Source organism: Silene latifolia, chromosome 5 (genome assembly GCF_048544455.1).
Source record: "Silene latifolia isolate original U9 population chromosome 5, ASM4854445v1, whole genome shotgun sequence".
NCBI classification, from domain to species: domain Eukaryota; kingdom Viridiplantae; phylum Streptophyta; class Magnoliopsida; order Caryophyllales; family Caryophyllaceae; genus Silene; species Silene latifolia.
In genome coordinates, this window is record NC_133530.1 from 56,698,562 (window position 1) to 56,711,564 (window position 13,003).

Consider the following 13,003-nt stretch of genomic DNA (forward strand, 5'->3'; position numbering starts at 1 on the left):
GCATAAAATTTTTTCCTAATGTTGTATATATAATATGGATATCAGATCTAAATTTGCATGATTAATTTTGATTGATTTGGTATGTTTATTGATTTTTATGTGATAAAATCGATAAAAGGGCAACTTTATTAGTCATAAAAATAAATTCGAAATTTTTGGTTGAAATTTTGCCATTTACAGGTTCTGGAAATTATTTAAGAATGTTCAAAATTTTGATTTTTATTTTTTTTCGTAATTTTTATGTTTAATTTTGATTAAATGGTAAAAGTTATGATTTATACGATTTATTAATGAAATAAATTATAAATATTTTGTGGACAAATTTTATTGAGGTTTTGGAATCTTGGTAATATTCCAATATTTTCAAAAATGTGATTTAGAATATTTCCAAATTTTTATAACTTATTGGGAATTATTTCATAATTGTTATGATTAAAAGAAGTTTAATAACCAATAATACAAAATCAAGTTGAATTATTGTCAAAAATTGAGTAAAGACTAATTTTTGAGTCCTAAGAAATTTAGGGTAATTAACTTGAGCTTAAATTTGATTTAAGTATTGATTTATGATTTTAATAAGTTATTATCACGCACTTCCATAGAACCGGATTATATACGATATAAGGTTTAAGTAGGGCGATTTGGCACACTAATTTGGCATGTTAGACACATATAATAATGCTGCATTTTTATTGATGAATGTCATATTTTATTTATGTAATTTTGAATTATGTAATTTTATCTTAGTATGGCCTTAGTTTTAATCGATATTTCCCGTAATGTAAGGGATTACCGATTCGGTTATAATTTAATGTGATCTCGTATCACTTTTATTCTTCTATTTTTTCATATTACAAATGTATAATAGGAATAGCTATGTATTTTATTATTATTTGTAATTCAGGAGTTCTTTCAAGACGGTGCCAATCGAAAAAGGCGTTCCGATCAAGACGGAGTCCTTGGGAAGCGTGCCACTTGAAGATTCAAGGGACCAAAGGAGTTGGTTTCCGAATTTGTAAATATATTATTAGATTTTCTATTTTAGGAATGCCATACTAGGAAATTTATTTATTGCTTTGCATTTTTCCTTTATATGTTGCATGCATTGCCAAATCGCCATAAACAACACATGCATATCATATCGAATAATCAACCGTGTCAATTATAATTATCATTAATTCAATAATTTAGTTCACTTAAATTTGATAGATAATGAATTGACTCGACCTCACACATATTAAAGATTGAGACATAGCCTTACCAAATAGTAGGAACTCATGAATCTCAATTTCATAAGGGTACAATACGATTTTTCGGGGTGCTCTCTATTGACGTTGGGTAAGTGGGGTAATAAAATGTTATTACATTTCGAAATTTGGTTGATCTCAATGAAAGTATTAGAGGGACCGTTGTCCCATTCGGGCTAAAGATGAACTTAACGTAAATTCATCAACCGAGAGTTCTAATTGTAGAATCGGTTAAAAGGGTTAACCCACCAAGTTATATTAATAAGAGGTGTAGAGGGCCCATAGGCTCACATCCAAAGTTAATATGAATTTTGGGTCTCGGAATCATTTATATAATTGGGTGGAGGTCATTATACAAATGCTAAAACATGCTAAAATGTTTTAGTTATAACGATGAATGTTTAATTTTCCCACTATTTCGTTGTTTTAATGTTGTTCTATTTCATTTCTCCTATTAATATACGATATCATTTGATTGTAACACGAGTCTCCGCTAAACCACTATTGCCAAACGACAAAGAATCTCTTTCTAAAAGGAACCGTATCATAGGTTGTGGATTAGCTCCATAGGAATCGTTCTATTCCATAGAACTCGATAGGAATTGTCCTATGCAAATATAAGATTAACATCTTAAATTCCTAACATACCTATGTATGATTTCTTGTGAAGAAATATGACTAGAGGTAATGATTAGTCAAAATATGTTTTGATAATTCTTCTATGCATCCATGGTTCAAAAGTCTTATTGCTCAACCTAAATATTTGTCATCAAGCACTTAAGTTGTTAAGAACATGACAATGTTAAGTTGGTAAATTAATTTGTTAGAAATTTTGATTAACCAAATACCACAATAGAGTTCATCCTTGTGAAGGATTAATTAGGAATTTATATGAAGATAAGTCTTCATCAAGTAGAAATTCTTGAATTCAGTGGGGGCAATAAGAAGTAAGTACATATCTTAATTATTAAGGATAGTACTAGGCTCGAAAGAGAAAGTGTTAGACACTAAAATAGATACAAACCCCAAATAAGTAAAAATCTAGGAAGTTGGTCGTGTGACTCCAACATATTCCTTCATGAATATCTATGACATTGACATTGCATTCTTGCCAATTACAACATCATGAGTATTTGATACAAATTTGTGGATTTTGTCATGATATTTGGCATTATCGTGTGACGACTAGCAAGAATAAATTCAGAAATTTACATCAATGGAACTAGGGTAGTTGTCATTTCATCCATGGACATATAAATGTTATAGTGTACTCATTTTAGTTTTGTATTTAGAAATGTACCTCAATAATTGTTATGATGTACACTAACTCTAAATAAGAATATAATTCAAGCTTTTGTAGAAAAAACGCAAAAGGGTTTCTCTATTATGCAATTAAAACAAGCGTTGTGGCCTAACATACCACGATTAAGTTTATGGTGAGACCATACAAATCAAGATAATTATATTCAAACTAGAAATAAAATGTCATATATACAAGACTCAAGTTGGTGACCCCAATCCTTTCTCAAATTCTCGATTGAAAATCAAATTTAGAAACTAGTTTTGACTAGTCTCCCAAACCATTTGATTGGGAATCTTTTGTTGTATGCGAATCTTGTATTCAAAGCAAGTTAATTCATGAGTTTTTCTGGAAAAGGATTATGAATAGAGTAAGATATTCGCACAATCTACACTTTGAAGTGTATGGTCGAATAGAATTTCAATCAGAAAAGGTTATTACTTCTTCATCTCTTTTACCAACGAACTAGGTAGATACTAGGTATCCACTTAATGAGATAAGAAGAGAAGTTCTTTGAATAAGTTCAATGAATGTTTAAAAGGTATCAAAACCTACAGATTATAAAACCAAAGTATTAGTACTTTGCTAAAATGGGGAACAATAAAGTGATGACTTTTATCTGTACCATATAGAGTGTGATATGGTATCAAAACATCACTTTCATAATCACACCCTATCAAGATAAGGTGTATTAGAAAGTTACAAAGAATCCTATACGATATGATTGAATCTTTACTATAAAGTTGGAGATAGTTTCTGTTGCAAATTTGTCTAGCATTTTTAATTTTTCCACTAAAACGGAATATAGTTAAAGCAATCATCTACTTTTGATATGAGATATGGTTAGGCATGGTACCTGGATTGTAGCTTGTTTCGATAGTAAACATGTGCTCATTTTTCCTACATGATCACGAGAACAAAGGGTTTGTAGCTCGTGATGCTGTCTATTAAAGAAATGAGGAGTATTTCTTAAAGACAGAGTGGGAGAAAATAATCAAGAGCCACAAACTGAGAATAAGACGTAGGAAAATGTTCTTTCTTGGTCAAAATCAGTAATTATTGATTCGAAACCTAAGTGGACAGGAGTCATGTTATTTTTGAAAGTAACAAACCTGTAACTTATTAAGATGCTTTATCTAGTCTCAACTACATAAGAGTCTGAAATGAGCATAAATAAGAAGATGTTTACTTAGCTTGGTTGATTGGTAACAAAAGGTTTTGCACACAACAACAACGCTTTATTGAATTCGGATATGGTTTGACAGTTGGATTTCAAAATCATCTTGCATGAGTTTTGATAATCGCAACTATCCTAAGGTAGGATGCAAACTTAAGAAGAAGTCTTAAATAGAGGTTAAGGAGTTAAATTGTATGTTTTGATCATGTGATAAACTTTACTCGAATTGTCGAGTAGTTCTGTTTATACATAGAGTTTAGTGGGAGTAATGTGGTGTTACTAGTCTTATATGTAAGGGACATATTGATCATAGACTTAGGAGAATAATAATACATCTCTAAGGTATCCAGACCTATAAAGTTAGTTCTAAAAGGATATTAGCGTTAAAATGAATATTCTTATTTTAATAAGAATCTTGACAAGTTCAAAAGTATTGAACATGTAGAAATTGAATCCACTTGCTTCCGCTGCGGGATTAATTCATTATGCTAAGATGTATTACCATTCTTAAACTTCGTATACTTGGAGTATGACGAGAAGTTATAAATTGAATCTTTGAGAGATGTCTCTATATATAGCCACATAGATCATTAGTTAGTACTCAGGAAGTACTAAAGATATGAAGCTGAGCATTTAGAATTAAGATGGATTTATGTGCAAGGAGTTACACAAAAACCATATTCCAAACACATAAGGATGGTTAGAGAACCATCTTGGCTATATTATTAAAGGAGGATATCTACTAGGAACATCCTAGGCAATTGAACAATGTGATATACACAACGGAAATTGAGTACACTTGCAATAATGAGATATGCAAGAAGGAGGGGATGATATTAGGATTCGGTTTAATAAAATTGGAGGAACTATGGTAATTCGTTCCAATAACCGAAGGTCCTATACCTACACACTGTGAAGACAGTGGGAATTATTCCATGGATAAGGAGCATATGTCCAAATTGGATCTTGACACGTACTCGAAAAGTTTTTATAATAAAGATTATACATGACAATGGGAATAGTATATAGTAAGGCTAGGAAAGTGCAAAGTGTTGCTAAGACTTACTAACCAAAGCCTTCTCATAGGCTTAGCATGATAAGTCATGCCATTTCAATTGAGTTGAGATGTATAGTTATATACAATATTAAGTATGGATTATAGATTATGTAGTAATTGATATGCTATCAATTTTACATATGTGATAATACATTCATCGTTTGAGTTTGATTAAAACTCTTTTATTACTTTGTTATATCCAAATAGGTTGTAAGGACAACGTTGAACCCTATTAAAGTGAACTGGATTAACATAGTATTGGCCCCTAGTTGCTTATATGAGATGACGTCTCGAAGTGACTAGAGTGTGATGCGATTGATGGCAAGTTCAAGTGCCATAGGGTCATAAGAGATGACTAGTCGATCACATAGGCAGGCTGAATGGGACACTCTGTCGGGCAGTGATCACTTATAGAGTTCTGGTAATTCATATACATCCTGGTCATGGCAAGAGATATTATAGTATTCTTATGAGTCGATTCTTTGACTAAAGACTGTTCGCCCAAGTTGGCACAGTTTTTGATTGGCTTTGATTTATGCTCTACGACTATCATAACTGAAGTCAAATGGGTATCCACTACTACAGATACAGGCTATAACAACGGGTAAAAACCGTTGTTAAAACAAAAAGCGGACGTTGTTAAAGCGGCCGTTGTAAAAGGTATTTACAACGGTTAGGTTATTTACTAAAACCGATGTGGAAATTATTCACAACGGTTAAAAGTCGTTGTTGTTGCGAGTAAGTCGTTGTGGAAAGTTTGACAAAATTTTGGTGGAAAAGATATAACAACGGTTATAATATAAAAAAACCGTTGTTGAAATACCTTTTACAACGGGTATACGAGACATAACCGTTGTTAAAATTGTTAGTAACAACAGTTCTTCTTTTAAAACCTGTTGTTGAATATTATGCGCGGGTATTTGTGAAAGGTATTTACAACGGTTTTTTTAGTAACCGTTTTTATTACTTTTTTGTAATTTTTTTTAAAATTAAATTTGTTGCATGCCATTCAAAATCCTGCATATATCAGCAGCAGCATAAATCACAGATGGGTTCATCAGAACTCAATAGATACAATTCAACCACAACAGCAGCATCATACTTACAATTTGTTTCACTTTCAGATTAATTCATACTAACAATTTGATCACTTTACATGAACTAAGATTCCTAAAACTGTGCATCCCCTATCTCTATCTACAAAGATCATTCCCTAACTTCAACAAAAAATTTACTAAGCTGATCTAAGCTCTAAGTATCATGCATTTAGTCTTCATTGCAATGTTCTAAGACGTATTTTCCCAACAAGTCCCTTACCTCGTCTATTTGGTGCCTTTTGTACTAAGGTACTTCTGGCGCGTTGATTACATACTGCGGAAAAACCAAAGACAAGACATTATTGATTTACAGCAGCATTAGTGTTGTTCATTAGTGTAACAACATACATCATTCAGCATAGCAACATCATGGTATAGCAGCAAGCAAGACAACATCAACTCTAATTTAAAAAAAGTAATAAACACATTATTAAATTACTAAACTTTTCTGGAATAAGGATATATCTTCGCGTAATAACCTCCAACATGAACCGACAAACGTAGTATCCACATTGTATGCTATCCGGCTGGTGAGGGACCTATTATTACATAAAAAACGAAGAGACGAGAAGGCCCACATCAGAATCTTGCACTTTAGGTATTGTATTTACGCACGTATTATTATTAAAGACAGATTTTTGCACTTAAGGTATTGTATTTGAGCACGTACCCCTGTTATCGTAATAAAAGTAAGGCCATCATCAGAATCTTTCGTGGGTTGATCCTCGTTAGCTCTTTTCTTCTCAAAGGCCCTTTTTTTATTAAAAAAAAAGGAGGCAGAAACTCATATTTTTGGGGCAAAAATGAGCTTTTTGCTATAAATAAAAATTGAAACTTAATGTTATTATAAATAAATCAGTATTATAAACTTACTTAATAATCAAGCCCTTAAAGGTCTCGCTTTGTTCTCTAAGAGTCCAACCAAAAAACTTTCTTCTTGGTCGGCATGATGGCTGCTAGCACCCAATGTCTCCTACATCAAGAGACATCATCATCATTAACAAGTACATATATTAGTTATGAAAATGCAATTGTAGGTGGAATCGTAATATTAATTTGTTTATTACCCGATTTCATTATAAGGGGCAAAAATGAGCTTTTTGTTTGTCGCCAATTCCCGAGCAATATAATCTACCCGATCTTCGTACGAAATCAACTTGATATGCATAGATAAAATATAGGGGCATAGGAATCTGTATAGATCATATGGAATCTTGTTCTCGGGGATCACTCTCGATTTCAAGAACCTACATTATTACGATATTAATTCCGGTATTTAAAACACTATCTAGACAGAATATTAGAATATGAAATGATTTATTAAGAAACTTACTTCATCCAAACAAATAGGTGTTGGACATCAATCTCGAGAAGGCCAGCCCAAATGGCTAGCAGCTCCCATGACAGAATTGCTTCGCGCTCAATCCCTAAAATATCCTCATCGAGCGAAATAATTATCAATTGCTCATTTGTTATGCGACGGCTAGCTTCCATATACAGTTCCCTCATCGTCAGCGTTCTTAGTTTTTGCATGTATTCGCTCCCAGAAAAATTAGTGGAGGTTATACTCCTAACATCTTTTAGTTCGAAGAAATAATGCTTTTATCTTTTTGTGCTACTACCAGCCTATACATGTAGATAAATAAAATAATAAAAAATGCAAAGGTAACATATCCTAGTTAGAGTAATAAAAATAAAAGAGTACTTAACTAAATACCTCATCAACCTGCTCTTTCAATGATGAGGCAGTAGTAGGCATGTCTGGGGACTTAGGCTTATCCGTCTTTTTTGTCCCCTACACAAAATTTCCATGCTTTTTAGAAATACAGAAAAAATATAAATAAAGAGAGGTTTTTACAAAAATAGAGAAGTTAATTAAATACCTCATCAAGTTGTTGTTTCGACGAGGTAGTTGGCATGTCTGGGGACTTAGGCTTATCCGTCTTTTTTGTCCCCTACACAAAATTTCCATGCTTTTTAGAAATACAGAAAAAATATAAATAAATAGAGGTTTTTAAAAAAATGGAGAAGTTAATTAAATACCTCATAAAGTTGTTGTTTCGACGAGGTAGTTGTCATGTCTGGGAACTTAGGCTTATCCGTCTTTTTTGTCCCTTACACAAAATTTCCATGCTTTTTAGAAATACAGAAAAAATATAAATAAAGAGAGGTTTTTAAAAAAAATGGAGAAGTTAATTAAATACCTCATCAAGTTGTTGTTTCGATGAGGTAGTTGGCATGTCTGGGGACTTAGGCTTATCCAGCTTATCCGTGTTTTTGTTCCCTACAAAAAAAAAACATATAAATTTAACATATAAAAACATTTAACATATAAAAATTTAATATATAAAGGTATTTTTCTAACCCCAACTGCTTTCGGTTGAGGCGGAGATGAAAGAGCCAGGAAGATGTCAGAAATAGGCCATTGGATGAAACTTCCAACCGCATCTGCCAGAATGGTAATGTCGTCACGAACTGGGACGGGCAGTTGAAATTTTTCATGGCCTTCAAAGACTTCAGTTATCTCCACTTTTCTATGATTCAGCAAAAGTGGTTCGCCATGAACCAGTAAAGTTTCCGCTGATTTGGTGGGCAAGTCTACGAGACCCCGACCAACACGCACAGGTTTCGCAGATTTAGGGTCAGTAAGAATAACTACCTTCCTGTTTATGGCCTGAAGAATACACATACATTATATATTATATCCCAAAATTTAATAGAATTCATATAAATTTCACTAAAGACTTCATGCATACCTTGCCTTAAAACGGGAACCGATTTGAAGGGGATGTATGTTGCTTTTTCATCAGCCGTCTTCTCAAGTTGCATCCCCTGATTATTGTCAGCTGTGGCGGATAACTCAAGTTGCATCCCCTTTTCAGACTCATTTACCTAATAAAATTAACCAATGGCACGATGTCAGAAGTTATAGCATTAAAGCTGGCAGGGAACACACCCCCTGATCTTATCCAAAAAAAAGAAAAGAAAAATAAGGAAGTCATATATTTACCTTATCGTCTTTAGTTGTTAAAACTTCAGAAGTAGTAGGTACCTGATCTTTCTGAATCTCGTTGACCGATACTTCCTCCTCATGTATTGCCAAGGTAGTAGTGTTCTCAGCCTCTTGACCAATCTGTTGTACCTTACCCCCTTTAATGACATCCTCCATCATCTTCAATTCTTCTTCAGAAGGCTTGCCTCCAGAATTCATCTTTAGTATCACGGATGCCAATAACTGAACCTGCTTGCCAAAAATGTAATATTTAAGCAATTTGTTTAAAACAATAACCTGTGAACTTAAATGAAAATAATAGAATAAATGGTACCATGTCAGCCTTCTCAGCCTTAGCCTTCATTTTCTTCTTTTTCGGGGCAGTTACCCCATAATATTTCGTGACTCCAACATGTAACGGGACGCCCCTCAATCGACCTGGATGTTCGGGTCGGCCGATCACTCTAGCAAGAACGTCATCACGACCATTGGGAGTGAACTTCCCTTCTTGTACCTCCTTCAATACCTTCTCCTATAATATACTAAATAAACTTTAAATTATATTTGTGACTAAAATAATAAAGTTAGTAATGAACTCGTCTTAATAAAATAATGCTTGTTATGTTGGCCAACACTTCCTGATCATATTTGTCACACGGCCGGGATCCTTTAGGCGTGTGCCCTTCTTTATAAGTTACGTGTCGATTCAAGTCGGTCACTCCCTTTGACACCTACACATTAACATGGTAAAAGTTATATATATAAATGTGTATCAAGTCCAAGTGTGATTAAAAAAATCAAATAAACAGGGGGATGCTACTTATGAGTTAGTCTTCTATCAATCTGTAACCGCCTCGAGAACCATACCATAACCCCTTTTTGCATGAAATGTTAGCACGATTTCTTTTGCTAATAGCCTTCAAATTATATAAAAGCGCAAGTACATGAGATAATAAAAAAAAATATAGAGAACTCATTAATTAAAAAAATGATAGGTAAATCATTAAAAGGCGAGGATACTTAACCTCAAACTTCTCACTAGCTCGAATCGCTTTGAAAATATCCCATTGTTTCTGAGTGATGGTGGGACACTTGTTTGACGTTGGGCTCTTACGCATCTACCCCGTCTCCTTGTCCACATACAACCAATACTTACCAACGTCACACTTCCACTGCCTTAAGACAGATCCTGCCTTCTTTATTAAATACTTATCATAGCATTCGGTAATATCAAAGGCTTCCTGCATCATCATATCATTCAATTTACATAGCATTCAATTTACCTCCAAAATAAAATGTTGTTTCACTACATAAGTTATCATACCTTTATACGATCCAATAATAACTTCTCCAATACAGGATTTTAATTCCTCAGTTCATCTAAATGGATAGGCACAAACTGTCTTCTTACACATCCAATCCAAGTGGATAAATCCTTCGCATTTGGACCTGTAGGCAAACCCTTCGCGTTCCATGTTATACTAAGCGGCTGTTTAGCCGCTATAGATGCAAGGGCTGCAGGGCACTTCGTACCACCCCTCTCACCAGGCTTATTATCCCCAGGCTTATTATCCTTTTGACTTCTTTTCCGTTTTTCACCCATGATAATCCTAAAACCCTAAATATGAACGAAATAGGAAATGAACAAAGACATGCAGAGTATCTAAAACCCTAAAGAGGAATGAAAATTTAAAACAAAAGTTTGAGCTTCTAAAATCCTAAAACCCTAATAAGAAGAATGAAGTAGATGATGCGGGATGATAAAGATAACAAAGAAGATGAAAAACAAACAGATGAAAAACAAAAAAGATGATCTTAAAACCCTAATGACGAAACACAAAAGTGAACATACCTGATGATGATGATGATGATAAAGAGAATGAGCAGGATGATAAGGGAAGGCGACGGAATATGGGAGTCGTAAACTGGGCGACGGCCGACAACGAGAATGTAGAAAGCGGGGGAGAGAGAGAATGAACTCAGGATACCAACGGTTGAACTGTTGTGTGTGTTTGTGCTGTGTTTATGTGGTATGCTGTATACGTATATGTGTTTGTAAATTAGTTTTTTATTAAGGTAAACTATTGACAACGGGTCCTTAAAATAAAACTGTTGTGATATGTTAATAACAACGGGTCAATAAAAGTCAACCGCTGTAATAAAGTTATGACAACGATTAAAATATACCCGTTGTAATATATTTTCATCCAATTTGCGCCAAAATGAAATGTATGTCTAAAAAAAGCAATGACAACGGGTAGAAGTACTACAACCGTTGTCACTTCCTATCTCATTTTTTTAATCTAATAAGACCAATAACAATGGTTCCTGTGTTATAACCCGTTGTTGAAAGTAATAACAACGGGTAATGTCAATATAACCGTTGTTATCGTTTAACTCTTTTTTTAAAAAAAAAAATTACTCTAATTGCATTACAAAGTGCAAAACTGACAATACAAAGAAGATCACAACCGTAATAGCGAAGCTTATTGAAGCACTATATACTGCAACATTAATCAGCAATTTTAACAACAGCATCCACATCTAATAATAAGATCAAGAAAATAAGACAACAACAGCATGCATACTGCATATCTACAGGATTTACCATGCCAAATTTGGGAATCTTTAATAATGACCATTGCTTCTATTGACTTTTTAAAGCTACCAAAAGCTAAAGACAATATACATACACTCCAGCAACACATCTCAAACTTGCTATAAATTCAGAAAAGAGGCATCCCATTAGCTCAGTATCCATTAGCTCCCCGCAACTCACAAATAAACCATCAAATTACTGGTCTGAAAATGACTCAAAATGTTGGTCGTCCATATCACTGTGTCCTGATGAATGCCCCTGGCCACATAGATATAGACATGGAAAATTTGCTGCCAAAAGCTTTAATCCTTTGAGGAATAAGCTTATTGAGCTGGGATACTCGGTCAACAGAATTAAGCCACAATGGAGGCCATGGGGATTCAAAGGGAGTCTACTCATTCAGTTTGGAACATCACCTGCACATGCAGAATCAGCATTTAAGCTTGACATGATGTTTCAACTCAGAGGCCATGGCAGGAACGACTGGAATACTCCGAATAGATCAACACTCGAACCATACCTCTGGGTAGCCACAGACGAGGATGCCGAGCTTCTGAAGAATACCGTGGACTATGTCCAAGTGCCGTATGTAACCATCTTTGATGGGCAGCAGTCAGCCAGTTCATAAAGCGTCGATGCCTACAACCAGGTTATGGCTGTTTTCCAAGCATTGTACCCCTAAAACCCCTACAAAATGTGTCTGTGTCTGTGGCTGAAACTTCCAAGCAACGTCGCGTGTTATTTGTTGAGTGTCAAACTATGTGTGTCTGTATCCGCCTATCATAAGCAGTGTCGTGGGCCTGTATGAAAAGGCAACTTAAATAAAGGTAATGTGTAACCCTGTGGTCTTGTAAGATTTCCATTATTGTTGTATAAGTAGCGTCGAGAGTATCAGTGCTTTACGTTTGTATTAAATATGCAGTTCCTAAATGCAAATATGTTCAGTGCAGATAGTTATTTAAAAAATAAAAGGAAGATATATATATTTAAAAAATAAAAAATAAATAAAAGCTAATAACTTGCATTATAGACCATCTCAGGATTGGGGACGTTTCTTGGATGTCATAGTTTCTTCGTTAACCCAAATACCTTCACCATGGTCATCACGCATATAGATGCTTTCAGTATCCTCATGATCAGTGTCAACATCGTTGAAATAAGATACAGTGGTAGAGTGATCCATTCCCTGAAAAACGACATCCTGATCATTATCACCATTATCGGATGCACTACTCCTTCTACTCCTTATAGACAGTACAACAGACCATTTCTTATCCACAGGATCGGTGACATAGAACACTTGTTTAGCTTGGGATGCCATTATGAAAGGATCATCCTTATTATTGCCAACCTTACTCAGATTGACCAACGTAAATCCCATATTATCCTTTCGGACACAATGGATGTTGTTATCAACCCAGTTACATCGAAACAAAGGCATTGTGAAATTAATGTAATCTAATACCAATATTTCTTGAATAACACCATAATAAAGGCATTTTCCCCAAATAGGCTTTTTATCTTTTGAAGTAAC